The sequence below is a fragment of the Pan troglodytes genome, chromosome 13, assembly GCF_028858775.2.
Source record: "Pan troglodytes isolate AG18354 chromosome 13, NHGRI_mPanTro3-v2.0_pri, whole genome shotgun sequence".
Classification (NCBI taxonomy): Eukaryota; Metazoa; Chordata; class Mammalia; order Primates; family Hominidae; genus Pan; species Pan troglodytes.
Window position 1 is genome coordinate 118837936 of NC_072411.2, and position 15940 is coordinate 118853875.

Sequence of the window (15940 nt, forward strand, 5' to 3'; positions counted from 1 at the left end):
CATCCATTTTTACCCCTAGATCTGTCCTCTACCCAGAATTTCTGACTTGCAAATCCTACTTCCTATTCAACATCTCAACTTGGATAAGTAACAAACATCCCCACATGTCCAAAATGGGGCTCAGAGAAGATTGGGCATGTGTGAGTGTGCACATGTGGTGTCAGGAGGTGGGAATAAGCACTCATCACACATTAGGTTCTTGTTGGCTAGAAACACTGTCTAGCTAATACCGGTGGTGCTAATAGATTACATAGGGCAAAAGAAGGGTTGTGTGCTCCCTGTAGCAAATGCCAAAGAGTAGCGTTATCATACTGGGGAAGTTTCAGAGCCAGCCCTTCCTCTTGCCCACACATATAGCTGGCATACACTGGCATAAGGAGGAACACACCGGGATGTCAACAGAGTCACACACACACACACACACACACACACTCAATGTTGAAAACTGTTGTAACTCTTGTATTATTGGTAGATTGAAACTACCATGTTCAATTCCACATAATATTAAAAAACTACTTTAATCTGAAAATTTATTAGACCAGCTGTTATCTGTTATCACCTGTTCACTCCTGAAAACTTTTTTTTTTTTTTTGAGACAGAGTCTCACTCTGTCGCCCAGGCTGGAGTGCAGTGGTGCAATCTTGGCTCACTGCAACCTCCACCGCCTGGGTTCAAGCGATTCTCCTGCCTCAGCCTCCCAAGTAGCTGGGACTACAGGTGCATGCCACCATGCCCGGCTAAGTTTTGTATTTTTAGTAGAGACGGGGTTTCACCGTGTTAGCCAGGATGGTCTGGAACTCCTGACCTCGTGATCCGCCCGCCTCGGCCTCCCAGAGTGCTGGGATTAAAGGCATGAGCTACCGCGCCCAGCTGAGAAAAAATTTTATTATAGCTTCTATAGTGCTATTTCTTACAATTCTGATTTTCTTTTTTCAGGATTTACCCTGTTTGAATTGCCTTTATGACAAAAACTGCAAAATGCAGCCCCAAGGGAGAGAATAATATAACTCATTATATAAGATTGATCAGAGATTAAATGAATACCTACCAAATACCAATGTCTTCATTGATGCTAAGCTTCTCCCTCTTGCAAAGATAATCAACAAATTCAATTGCTTCCTAAGTTGATGGCAGTGGAACAGTGCGAGCCCTCCAATTTGCTGTGGCAGGAAATAATACATCTGGTGTCCTCAACCACCACTCTGATTTGTTCAGATGACAACTCAACAGGAAGGGCCTCTCAAGGTGCAGTCCTTTCATCTTTAAGACGAGAGATTGTGTTTCTCCTAAGATAATCTTGCTTTCTCTGATTTCCGCAGTAGAATGTTTTATGTGCTGTGGAAAAAGAATAATACAATCGGGAACATATCAAGGTCATATCAAGACATACCAAGGTCATCCACACAGGCCTTCTTACTTTCAGTGGACTGGAGATAGACTGTCAGTAGATGAACTCCTCAGACAGTCTTCATGGACTCTATTCTGTCCTTTTGTGGGTCCTTAGGAAATAGAGAGTGCTAGAATAACTACATTCTAAACGTCATAGAATAGAGATTAGGGAAAAAACAGAGAAGGAAAAGAAGGGAAGCAGAAAAAGACCAAGATACAATTGATATCTTAGCAACAGGCAGATCACACATGTCACTATTCAGTATCTACAATTTTCTTTCCTTCCTTTTTTCTTTTTCTTTCTTTCTTTCTCTTTCTTTCTTTCTTTCTTTCTTTCTTTCTTTCTCTCTCTCTTTCTCTCTCTCTCTCTTTCTTTCTTTCCTTCCTTCTTTCCTTCTTTCTTTCTTTCTTTCTTTCTTTCTTTCTTTCTTTCTTTCTTTCTTTCTTTCTTTCTCTCTTTCTGACACAATCTTACTCTATTGCTCGGGCTGGAGTGAAGTGGCACGACTATGGCTTACTGCAGCCTCAACCTCTGGGCTCAAGTGCACTCAAATGATATTTCCACTTCACCCTCCCAAATAGCTGGACTGCAGGAGTGACTCACCATGCCTGGTCATTTTCTTTTGTTGACCATGCGGTCAAGAAAGGCATCCTCCTTCTTGAAGATGTCTTCCTTAGCAGCCTGGACAAACTGAAATTTTTCCTGAGATGAAAGTTCTGTTTTTCTCAGGAGACACACCCCAACACACACACACTAGAGGCTGAAGGTGACTTTGCTCATGCCTTTATTGTATCCCCACAGGTCCCAGCCACAAGGATGGAAGAGAGCAAATGAATGTAGACATTTCCCCTTGGATAGAAAAAAAAAGAGAGAGAAAAAAGGCCGAAAGTTTGTTCTAGTTTGAGAGAAAAAGAGTTAACAGTAGGGGAAAGGAGGAGGTTTTGCTGGGGTGTGGTGAACATGCAGAAGGTTGTTTATAAGGTGTTTCTTAAAAACGATCTTTCAACAAGCTGCTCATCTATCTATTGCTGTGTAACAAGCCACTTCAAAACTTAGTGGCATCAAACAAGCACGATTTATTAGTTTTTCCAGTTCTGTGGGTTTACCGGGCAGGTCTTCTGTTGGCCTCACGGGGCTCCCTGTCCAGCTGCATGCAGCAGGCAGGTTTGTGCAGCTGGCTGGTCCTCTGTCTCCTTTATCCTGAAAGAGGCTAGACCTTGCCTCTAAACATGGCAATGACAGTGTCCCAAGAGAGTGAAAGTAACATCTACAATGGAAGATCCCTTAAAGATCAGCTCAGAGATTCACACTGGGACATTTCCGCCATATTCTATTGATCAAAGCCAGTCACAAGGGCAACCCATGTCCAAGGGATGGAAAAATGGATTCCATCTCTCAGTACATCTATAAACTGACAGAGTGAAGAGAGGAGGGCACAGGGGAAGCATGACTCATCAGTGGTTATTATCATAACAACATATCACATGAAGCAGTTGTCAGATATTAGAATGTTGGAACCAAAAGGGACCAACCAGGACAGGAACCCAAGACTCTTGACTTCCAGTCCAAGCCTCTTCCCACTAAGCCAGTTATTCCAAGCAATACTTAGCTCTCTCTCAACTGCCAGGAGATTCAAGCACATCATGCTGCTAGATGTGGCTTCCAGCACCAGCTCAGTCAAATGTGGAGAACCACCTTCTGCCCTAAGCAAGCCTGGCTTCTTCCCACCCTTCCCCTTGCTTCCCATACCATTTTTATACATTCCATAGACTCAAAACATTCTCCGTAAATTTTAACAAGTTGATGAGGAATTTCTACAGTGAAACTCTTTTTCCTTTTGCAGCAGAATGGAATAACAGCAAACAACATTGGAGGAGGACTTGTCTGGGAGAGCAGCCATTTTAAAGAAGAGCACATTAAGTCACAAACAGTCGCAGCTGATCTACTTTGCAGCATCGCCGTACATGCCTAACTAAATATTGAAATCCCAGGAAAAACTCACTGTGCATCATGTTCCAGAAACTAGCTTTGCAAACAGTCTTTTCAGATGTGTACATTTTGTGTATTTGAGGCATATAATATATATATTTTCCTCCATGTTCACCCAACCTTTACTCCTATACTTAATTCAGCTGCACTGCCATAAAAGCATTTCTATAAAGTACTTAATTTCAGGTGAGGCAGGGCAAAGAGAAGCCCCCAGGCCCAGGCTCTCCCTCTAGGAGAGTAGTTTTCTACTGGGGATGGTTTTGTCTCCCCACCCCCACCCCACATCTTTGGGGACATTTGTCAATGTCTGCAGCACTTTTTATTGTCATGGAGGAGAGGTAATACAGGCATCCGGTGGGTAGAGGTCAGTGATGCTGCCAAACATCCTACAATGCATGGGACAGCCCCCAAAATGAAGAATGATCTAGCCCAAAATGTCACTAGTGCCACTGTTGAGAAACTTGCTCTAGGAGCTTGTAATTATGACATCGGGGCTGGAATATTTTATGTTCAATGAAAATGTTGCAGATTTCTATTTAAATCGTCATTTGGGCTGGGTGCAGGGGCTCACGCCTGGAATCCCAACATTTTGGGAGGCTGGGGCGGGTGGATTCCCTGAGCTTAGGAGTCTGAGATCAGCCTTGGCAATATGGCGAAACCCCATTTCTACAAAAAATACAAAAATTATCCAGGCGTGGTGGTACATGCCTGTGGTCCCAGCTACTCAGGAGGCTGAGGTTGGAGGACAGCTTGAGTCCAGGAGGTTGATGTTGCAGTGAGCTGAGATTGTGCCACTGCACTCCAGCCTGAGCAACAGAGCGAGATCCTGTCTAAAAACACATTCTATTCAAGTGTGTTTTAAACTATAGAGAAGAAAAGGGACATGGGAGCACATTTTTGGCAGGGGTTAAGTCGTGAAATACACAGTTTAGAGAAGAGATTATTTTCCATAGCGATTAGGCATTCATCACAAAGGAGGGACAGCTGACTATGTTAAAATATAATTGCCAGGTAAATATTTTCTTGACTACAAAGTGATGTTATAGGGTATTACTCAGAGAAGGAGGCATTCCAATTAGCCGCTAATTTTTCTTCATTTTTCCAGTTCTGATCTGGAGACAGATGCAGCTGTCACTGATGTAGAGCCAAGGTTTTCAGGACCTTTCCTCGTCACTAATAGGAAACTACCCTCTTCCCCCAAAGGGCCGAGACTGGCAGGTACAGTGAGCCCAGACAAGATTGGAACTTGTCAATTTCTCATGTATGTAGTTCTGAAATCAAAACCTCTCTCCCAGAAGTCTCTCAGTGATGGAAAGCCTGGCCAGGTGGTGGGTAGATAGTCTTCTTGTGTTGCATGAGCAAAGGGACTCAGGCTCAGGGAATTTACATAACTTGCCTAAAAACACACAACTGGTAAGAATTGGAACCAGGCTCTGAAGTCCCATCTTCTCTCTTCTAGATTGGATTGCTTTCTTATTGACTTGGTATGTTGAAAAGGGCACTTGATTGGGAAACAAAAATAGCATCAAGTTTTCTTTTCTTTTCTCCCTTCCCTTCCCTTTCCTTTCCTTCCCTTCTCTTTCCCTTTTCTTTCCTTCCTTCCTTCCTTCCTTCCTTCCTTCCTTCCTTCCTTCCTTCCTTCCTTCCTCCCTTCCTTCCTCCTGCCCTTCCTTCCTCCCTTCCTTCCTCCCACATTGACTATATCAGCCCTTAGTTTATTCTGGAGAAGTAAAAAATAGTTTGTTACATTTTTTCCCAGATTCTAGTTATTATACTAACTTTACATTCTTTTAAAAATGTTTTTAACATCAAGTTCTCTGTGGCTTTAACATCTCTAGACCTAAGTCTAGAGATGTTAAAGGAGGACCTAAGTCCTCTTCTGTAAACTGGGATAGCAATAATGTCTGGCGTATCCACAGCCCCTCACAATTTCCATAATCTCATTGGATGTAGACTTCCCTCACTAGGCTCCTAAGAATTCTAGTCTCTTCCATTCACAAGGAGCTATGAGGCCATTGGTGAGTGGATGGAGGGTGAGGGTGTGCAGGTGCTGCTGCTCAACTCAGACTCTCCCTGCCCCAGAGTAGAAGAGGCAGAGAACAAAGAGGGTGTGGTGTGGGTATGGGCCATGCATGACGGTGGATAGATCGGGACTGTCATGGTAGCAATAGCAGCAGAGTCAAGCTAAAGAGAAGCTGGACAGAGCAGAGCGCTGAAGAGCATTTTCTTGACTTTCCTTTGGTCTATGCAAAGTGCCATTTACTCATTCATCCATCCGTCCATCCATTAAGCCTTCACTGAGTCCAAACTGTGCTCCAAGCACACAGTGGAGAGTTAAAGTTAACTAAGATAAGGTGGATCCCTCCCCTCCTAAGGTGTCAGAGTGGGTAAGGGTGTATGTTTGGGCATCAAAAACCTGAGTTTGTCTTCCAGGTCTGTCACTTCTTTGGGCAAACTCTTTAACCTCTGTGTGACTCAATTTCCCTATGTGTAAAATTGGAATAATAGTAGTCCATATTAAAGGGATGCTCAGAGGAAGGTAAAGCACTTAGCATAAGGCATGGCACAGAATCAGTATTCCATAAGTGTCAGCTATTGTGTTACTATTAAGTGATGAGGCAGATATGTCAATAATTCACTGTTAGCTGACCTGGAGCCCTGGTAGATGGAGCCCATTGAAGGAAGCTGGAACATTCAGGCAGGAAACAGGCACGAAAAAAGAAAGGAGAGAAGATGACCCAAAATGCCACCATGGCATGTGTGTCTTGCTTTTATTTTTTATTTTTATTTTTTGGCTTCTACTTGGGCAGAAAAATAAACATATAGAAAAATCCCCATGAGAGGAGAATTCAGATGCCATGAAAATGTAGAGGGTACTCACACAAAGCTAAGCAGGTCTACCTGTGACCTCCCTCCATCTTTCAAAGAAGCCTGTGAGGTAGGTACTATCTACCACCTGTACTAGCTTCCTGGGGCTGCTGCAACAAATACCACAAACTGGGGGGCTTCAAACAACAGAGATATATTTTCTTGCAGTTCTAAAGCCCAGAGGTCTGAAATCAGTATTGCTGGGCTGAAATCAAGGTGTTGGCAGGTGTATCTGTTTGTTAAGGTTGCTATAACAAAGAACCACAGACTGGGCAGCTTAAAAGACAGAAATTTACGTTCTCACAGTTCCTGAGGCTGGAAGTCCAAGATCAAGGTGTTGGCTGGACTTTTCTCCTGAGGCTTGTCTCCTGGGCTTGCAGGGGGCTCTTGCTCACTTCTGTGTCCTCACATGGTCTTTCGTCTGTGTATACACATCCCTGCTGTCTCTTCCTTTTCTTTCTTTCTTTTTTTTTTTTTTCTTGAGATGGAATCTTGCTCTGTCACTCAGGCTGGAGTGCAGTGGTGCTATCTCGGCTCACTGCAACCTCAGCCTCCCGGGTTCAACCAATTCTCCTGCCTCAGCCTCCAGTCCCTTCCTCTTCTTATAAGGACATCAGTCCTATTGTATCATGACCCCACCCTAGCAGCCTCATTTTAACTCACACACCTCTTTAAAGACCTTATCTCCAAATATACCTACATTCTGAGGCACTGGGGGTTGGGACTTCAACATATTACTTTCGGGGTGGTGACAGAATTCAGCACATAACAGCAGGACCATGTTCCCTTGGGAGGCCCTGAGGGAAAATCAGTCCTGCTTCTTCCATACTCTGGTGACTGCTGGCATTCTTTGACTTGTGGCCACATCACTCCAATCTCTGTCTCAAGGGCCATTTTGACTCCCTCTTCTGTCTATGTAATCTCATTCTACCTCCCTCTTACAAGGACATTTGTGATGGCATTTGGGGTTCACCAGGATAATCTTTTTTATCTCAAGATCCTTAACTTAGTTATACCCTCAGAGACCTTTTTTCCAAATCAGGTAACATTTGCATGCTCCAGAAATTTGGATTTGGATATCCTTTGGGGGGGCCATTTTTCAGCCCCCCAAAACTGAGGCTCTGCAGGATGAAACAACCTGCCCAATGTTATGGAGAGAACAGAGGCAGAGGCAGGTTTCCAAACACAGGGGACGGAGCTCAGTCCAAGGTTCCTTCCAGTCCATGTATTAATAGCTGCACACCTTTGAAAGCAGGATGAGAGACATACCCTGCTAAGAAGGACGCCCTCACCCAGAGTTTTTCCTGCAGAGAGGAGGAGCACAGAAGCTCAGCAGAGACCGTGGGACCAGAGAATCATATTTGTGGTCAAGCAAGTTCCTAGAAGCAAGGAATGTGACGTGAGCCTCAGATCCAGAGAAACGTAATTTATCTTGGAGAATGACTCAGGTGCAAAGGGCCAAGGCTGCTGGAAGAGCACTAGGGTGGTGACTCTGGGCAGGCCGCAGCTGAGTCGATGTTTACTGTCTTCAGAAATGAAGCAGTGGGCAGGGAAAAACTCACTGTGTCTCAAGCACAGAGACACTGGGAGGTAACCAGGCTCGATGAAGGTGGCCACCTGCACAGTGGTTTGGACCCTGGTATATATGTGTGTGTGTGTGTGTTTGTGTGTCGGGGAGGGAGGGGACAGGGACAGGGCCAGGGATGCCGACAGGTGCTTTTCTGTTTGAGAAACATGCTTGCTACAAAGCACAAGGAGCAGGTAGGATCACCAACCCACTGTAGTTTGCCGGGGACTTTCCCTGTGTAAGCACTGAAACTTCTATGTCCCAGGAAACCCCTTTTTCCTTGACAAACAGACACAGCTGGTCACTGTAGCTCCAGTACTCATTTGAATATAATGAATGCCTCAAGTCTATTTCACATGGCAAGGCCATGGCCACAGCTCTGTCGCCAAGCTGAATGGGAAGGAAAGGCAATTTGTCTTTGCAAATTGCCCCAAAACAAGCAATATAAAAAATGATGCAGCTGGGCGTGGTGGCTCACGTCTGTAATCCCAGCACTTTTGGGAGGCTGAGGCTGGCAGATCACTTGAGCTCAAGAGTTTGAGACCAGCTAGGCCAACATGGTGAAATCCCACATCTATTAAAAACACAAAAAATTAGCCCGGCATGTGCTTGTAATCCCAGCTAGCTGGGGGACTGAGGCAGGAGAATCGCTTGAACCCGGGGGGCGAAGTTTGCAGTGAGCTGAGATCGTGCCACTGCACTCCAGCCTGGCCAACAGTGAGATTCTGTCTCAAAAAAAAAAAAGACGCATTCATTATGTATGAGCTTGGCTGCCCTAACAGAGACTGCAAGTAACAGTGACTTAGATGTAGTAGAAGGTCATTGTTCTTCCACTTAACAGCCGGGGCTTACACAAGTCAGAGTCAGCGTGGCAGCTCCATGAACAGGGTTCCCTCTGTCTGGTTGCTGAACCTTCTCTAGGGTGCTGCCCTGGTGCGCATGACCTACCACCTTCATGCTCCTCACCGTCCTCCGCCCTCTCAGCTCTCCCTCTCCATGTAAAGAGTTCCCTATGTTACAGTTCCCCTGTGTAAGTGTCTAGAGAGCTTTCTGCTTTCCTAATTGGATGCTGACTGACACAACCTGTGACTTCAAAATGATAAGAGGTACAGAGAGAACATGGGCAGAGGAATGCCACAGACATACCCGTGGCAGACATATCTCAAGAAGTGAGACCAGAGAGAGGAGAAAGGGCATTGATGGCTTGATCTGAGACGGGAGAAACATCTTCGGGTTGTTGTTCATGAGCAGGTAGTTTGAGCTGCATGGAGCTGTAGAGTGGAGCTTGGGTGGAAGCTGATTCATGGGCTCCTGAGTGGAGGCTCCACAGATGGGAGTGGACTCGGGCAGCAGTCAGGGCTGAGCTGGGTGAGGAGGGAGGTCCTCAGCAGATTGGCTAGAGGAAGCAGGAGTGAAGCCAGGAAGGGTCAGCAAGCAGCAGGCAGTGGAGCAGTCAGAAGATCCTGCCTGGATGTTGGAAAGAGGAGGGAAGAGCAGCAGAGTCAGTAAGGAGAGGTGAGAGGCTCCTGGATGAAGAGGGAAGTCAGCAGGGGGTACCAGTGAAAGTCCTGGTTATGGGCTGACTTGTTTCCCCCCGAAATTCATATGCTAAAGACCTAACCCAGTACCTTAGAATGTCACTGTACTTAGAGACAAAAACCTTTAAAGAGGTGATTAAGGTGAGCCCTAATCCAATTTGACTGGTTTCTTTATAAGAAGAAGAAATGAGGAGCCTGGCCAACATGGTGAAACCCCGTGTCTACTAAAAATACAAAAGTTAGCTGGGTGTGGTGGTGTGCTCCTCTAATCCCAGTTACTCATGAGTCCGAGGCAGGAGAATTGCTTGAACCCGGGAGGTGGAGGTTGCAGTGAGATGAGATTGCACCGTTGTGCTCCAGCCTGGTAACAGAGTGAGACTCTATCTCAGAAAAAAAAGAGAAGAGAAAATGGGGACACAGAAATGTACAGAGGGAAGAAGCTGTGAGGACACAGGAAGAAGATGGTATCTACAAGCCAAGGACCATCTACAAGCCAAGGAGAGAGACCTCGGAAGACAACAACTCCACTGATACCTTGACCTTGGACTTTCAGCTTCCAGAACTGTAAAAATAAATTTCTGTTGTTTATAGAACAGTCTCCTGACCTTGGTCTGTGCTGTTTGTTACAGCAGCCCAAGCTGACTGATACAGTCCCTTACTTATCAGCATATGTTGAATTCTTCCCAGCAACTATTTCTGGGAGCATTTTGCCTGATCAAACTTTTTTTCTTCTTTCTCTTTATTTTCTTTTACATATTAAAATTTATTCTTTTAAAAGAAAATTTAAATTTTATTTTCTTTTAAAAATGCATATAAAGATTATTAAAGATAGATGTCCTTGTTATGCAGAATAAACAACTGTAAAAAATTTTTTTCATTTGTTTCAAACTTTCTTGATAAAATAATTAAACATTTCGATGATAGTTAAAATTTGACACAACCCTCAGCCCTTTCCTCTTCTCTCTTTCTTCAGAGGCAGTCACTATCAAGGAACTGATGTGAATTCTTTCAATCCATGTGTCCATGAATAGCATGTAGTATTAGTTTGTGTGGGTTTTATTTTTTTGCATTCACGATACATGTGTTGTGAATTTTGACTCTATCACTTCCAAACTTCATGTTTGCTACTTCCCAAAGTCTAGCAGGCAAATCATGGTATGAGAGATGTTAACTGGTACACGACTAGTAAGGCATTAAAGAACATTGAATGGGTCAGGCGCGGTGGCTTACGCCTGTAATCCCAGCACTTTGAGAGACCGAGGTGGGAAGATCACTTGAGGCTAGGAGTCCAAGACCAGCCTAGGCAACAAAGGGAGACTACACCTCTACAAAAAACACAAAAATTAGCCGGGTATGGTGGCATGTGCCTGTAGTCTCAACTACTCAGGAGGCTGAGGTGGGAGGATTGCTGGAGCCTAGGAGCTGGAGGTTATAGTCAGCCATGATCACCCTCTGCACTCCAGCCTGGGTGACGGGGTGAGACCCTGTCTCCAAACAAACAAACAGACAAAAAAACATTGAATTGAATAAGGACATATTATTCCCTGCAGACTAAGTCTCAGGGGGACTAAGTATTAAACACTTGCTAATTTCCTTCCTTAACAAAGAGGAAGTACAGACTCTAAGCTAGCCAAGTTATCTGGCTAGATTTTCATACCATTGTCATTTTCCATGTGTTTATGTATTTGTTTACTTATTTTTTGAGACAGAGTCTTGCTCTGTTGCCCAGGCTGGAGTGCAGTGGTGCTATCTTGGCTCACTGTAACATCCACCTCCCAATTCAAATAATTCTCTTGCCTCAGCCTTCCGAGTCACTGGGGCTACATGTACCTGCCACCACACCTGGCTACTTTTTATATTTTTAGTAGTTGGCCAGGTTTGTCTTGATCTCCTGGCCTAAATTATTGATCCACCCACCTTTCTTTTTCTTTTCTTTTTTTTTTTTTTAAGATGGAGTTTTGCTCTTGTTGCCCAGGCTAGTGTGCAATGGGGCGATCTCAGCTCACCATAACCTCCGCCTCCCAGGTTCAAGCGATTCCCTTGCCTCAGCCTCCTGAGTAGCTAGGATTACAGGCATGTGCCACCACACCCAGCTAATTTCGTATTTTTAGTACAGACGGGGTTTCTCCATGTTGGTCAGGCTGGTCTCAAACTCCTGACCTCAGATGATCTACCTGCCTTGGCCTCCCAAAGTGCTGGGATTACAGGTGTGAACCACTACACCCGGTACCGCCTTGGTCTTTCAAAGTGCTAGGATTATAGGCGTGAGCCACTGTGCCTGGCCCATGCACTTATTTTTATGATTAATTTATACTTAAGATGAATAATATTTGTCTTTCATTTTTGACAGTAGAATAAAGCTACCCTATAAAGTAAATTTATTAAAGTGTAAAAATTAAGGTAGATTTAAATTTAAAATATTAAGCCAATAATGGTACACATGGCATATGAATACTGAAAATTAGTGAAGGGCATTCATGAATAGGATTTTGGGAAAAGCTGATACCTACATTTATTGAGCACTCTGACTGCCACTGGCACTATAGAAGGCATTCTATATGCAATTTGTTGTAATCACACAACAACCCTGAAGAAGGGATGATTAGTCCCCTTTGGCAAATTAGGAAACTGAGGCCCAGGGGGGCAATGTGAGTGGCTGAGCCCACGTTTGAACTCTCTGATCCGAGACTCCTGTGCCTAGGCTATGTGTAATGTCTGAAGTCTTGTCTGTAAGATGAGTCTTAAGGCACACCTGATCTAATGACTTCAAAGAGCTGCCTAGGTGGGCACATAAGGCAAGGATGCTGTCGTGCTTTGAAACATGTCAGAGTGGCTTCATGGCACATGCTAGTGCAGAAGGATCGGTGCTTGGGTTTGATGCTCTGCTATTGCCTTCTTGAGAATCTTAATACTTTTTCTTTAGCTGTGTTTGTATTTCAAGTCTGGTGGGATAATGCACAGGAGGCTTGACACCTCGTCTCACCTGCAGCCCACCCCCGACTGTCTCCCTGGGTTGGGTTCTCTACAGCCCAATCTGGCCTCCCCCTCCCCACCCCCAACTCCATAGTGGTGGCTACCTTCTGCCCAGTGTGTTGATGGGCCACGTTCCACTATTAGTCGTCCTGGCCTGGATGCAGCCACAGACAGGGCTGGAGTTGGGCACGTTCCGCAGTATCTCACATGGGGTGAGGTTATGTCCCTCCTCAGGGTTGCAGTGCTGTGGCTTTTGCAGTGGACAACTGAGTATGAGCCTCTCATTCACCCTCATTCCAGGGACCCTGGCACCCAGGCACCCTGGCACCCTGGCATCAAGTTTGCAACTCCTGGGGAGATAGCCTGGCCTCTACAGGCTGAGGCAGTGGCTCATCTACAGGAAGGGGAGATCCACTTCCCTGCCCCCTGCCAGGCTCCACGTCCCATTTTGCTTTTGGCCTCACAAATGATGTAGTCGGCCCTGAATGCAGTACAAGTATAAGGAAGTGCCTAACGTGTGTGTCCCTGTGTGCGTTGTGTGTGTCCATGTGGAAAAGCAAGAAGACAAAGAGAAAAGCTCAGGAGGAAGGAAAAGCCTTCTCTTCCCTTGGGAAACCTCCAGGGCAGGGGAATCCACAGAGATATAGCCGAGCACACAGGACAGATGTCCCAAACGGCAGCTCTCCTCTCCAATCCAGCAACTTGCTATGGGCCTCTGTTTATGCATCTGCAAAATGAAGGGTCTGGGAATGGGATGGAAATGGGAATCTATGGATTCTCTCCCCAGAAAAATGGGGATGTTACATGGGACTTCAAACCATCATAGCTGCCCCACTATGTGCCTGTGAAACTCACTGATGGGCCCCAGGGGCTCCAGGTTAGGAATCCCGGGACTGGAGAGTCTCTGATGTTCCTCCTGACATCCAACCGGGCAGGAAGAAGCAAGCAACCTAAGAAGGCTGAGTGGGTGGGAGGCGGGCTGAAGTGTAAAGGCAGCAACTGCAACAGAAGAGAAAGGCTTAGTGAGACCCGTGAAAAGAGCAGAGTAATGAAGATGGCGCAGTGTGACGGTTATAAAATCCCCCTGGGAAATGAGGCAGTCAATTAAAAAGAAAGAAAATGAGGACAGACAAAGAAAAAGTCCATCTCCATAGAGTAGAAAGTGACAGGTTAACAAAGCTGTCTCATGAGATGTGTGCACTAACAGTCCCTGGGGACCTTACCTGAATTCCATGGCGGGAGTGACAGCTCTGCCAGCTTGCTCTCTGATGGGCCACTGGAAGATTTCTGGGGCTAGCTGGCCAAAGCTCTGGAGAGAAAGAGTGAGTGGACACCAGCTTCAAAGAAAGTCACTCCAGGGCCCTGGGGTAAAGTAGTGTAGAATAGAGATTTGAAGTGAGTGCAGCAACAAATGGCATAACAAAATGTTTAAATTCAAAAAAGGAAGCCCAGTGTCTGGGGAAATGAGCAAGTAAATGACCAGACACAACATGAGAAGGCCCAAAGGGAAAATCGGGGGAATTTCTGATATTCACAGAGATGTGATAAGTGGATGTTTTTTTTGTGGGAGAAGACACGAAGGCTTGTGTTACATGTTTTGTAATTTAATTGCATAATTTGTGCAAAATTTAAAACTCACACAAAACAGGACCAAATGTTATTCCCGGATACCTAGATTGAAAAAGAAGATTCTGCGAGGAGTGGACCAGGCTGAACACAGGAGTGGAATTATTTTTTCCAGAGCGTAGGCCCCCGTGAGAGCCAGAACCACAGGTCGGGAAGAGTGTTTGGACTCAGCCCTGGGTTTAAATCTGTCCTCTGCCACCCTGAGCACTGTGATTGTAGGTATTTAAGTTATTTAAATTGCAGTTTCATTGTTCTTCAAAAGGGGAAAGTAATATTTGTCATGCCTGTGCCACAGGGTGGTTTACAGGCTCTTATGGAAAAAATGTGTGTGTAATAGCTTTGTAAGCTGTAAATAACTTCAAATGTAAGACATTATTGCTTTGCTCATTTATTTGTTTATTACCAGTCCAAGTACTCCCATTATCCTAGCTAAACATAGTGTTTTCACAAAGTTAAACAAAGTTAAAGTACCGTAATAATTCAGTCCAGTCTGTCCTTCATTTTATTACTGTTATCAGGGAAACATGGGCTGGAATGGGGCTTTATCCAGTCATTCTTTTCACTTCTTTTTTCTTCTATTGGATCCATCATTCATTCAACACACAGTAACTGAGACCCTGCTGAGGGACAGACATCCCACAACTCACCAGGGCAATGAAGGCATGTGGCATTGTCTTTCCTGGGGGAGCTTGTTGGCTAGTGAGGGTTTTACATCCCATCAACAGAAAGGAAGGAACTCTCCCCACCTCCATTCACACTGAAGCTCATCTAAGTTCTATTTTAATTTTTGCCAAGCCAAAGCAGATTGTCCTCTGTTTCTAGAGATTAATTTGACGTCTGCCTGGGCCTCTGCTGGCTTTCCTCATTTTAGTTTTCCTGAGACCCGTCAGTTTTCTGCGTGGTGTGTAAATTGGCTTTCGAGACTCACAGGCTTTAGGCTTATTCTCAGAAGTATAGTCTCCATCTTCAGTATGTCTAACCAAACAAATTCCTCACTCCTTAGGGCTAAACTACTGAAACCGTCCTTGGAAAGACTACTTTTAATTTTTTGATTTGTCACAGCTATGGAATATGATATCCTCTCCTTAAGCTGTAAACGCCTTAAAGACAAAAGCCTTTTTTCTCCCAAATTGTCCTAGATTCTAATTCCCACAGCTCAAAATATGTTGAAGTGCTGGCCATGGGGTCTGTCATCTCTCTGGGGGAACCAACACTCAGGAAGGATGCGTCCACATTTCTCCTTAATCTGCTGCTTCCTTGGGGTGACTCCCTAAGCCAGAGCTGGGAACATGAAAAGCTGAGTCTCAGCCACGGTCATGCCCTCTGGAGGTCGATCACAGCCAGCTGGAGAAGTTCACCCAGAGGCTGTAGGAAGTACTGCCAAGAAGTGGAGGAGTGAAGCATCTGTCCGTGTGGGACGTGGGTACAGTTCCAGGGGAGGGTGTCACGGGTTTCTTATGGCCACGTACTGCGGAGCACAGCAGAGACGATACTTAAAATGAGAATTAGGTCTCAATGCCTTCTCTAAACTATTTGCTTAAAAAATAATAATCTCCTGGCAAGGCATAGTGGCTCACTCCCGTAATCCCAGCACTTTGGGAGGCTGAGGCGGGCAGATCACTTGCGGTCAGGAGTTCAAGACTGGCTTGGCCAACGTGGTGAAACCCTGTCTCTACTAAAAATACAAAAATTAGCCAGGCGTGGTGGCACGCGCCTGTAATCCCAGCTACTTGGGAGGCTGAGAGAGGAGAGTCGTTTGAGCCTGGGAGGCAGAGGTTGCAGTGAGCCGAGATTGCGCCACTGCATTCCAGCCTGGGTGACAGAGTGAGGCTCTATCTCAAATAAATAAATAAATAAATAAATAAATAAATAAATAAATAAATAAATAAATAAACTCACTCTCCTGGTAACATCCCCCATGCCAGCTCCACCCCAATGCATATCTCGTCCAACTGAGCCCCTTCCCACTGCTCCCTCCCATGGTTTTCC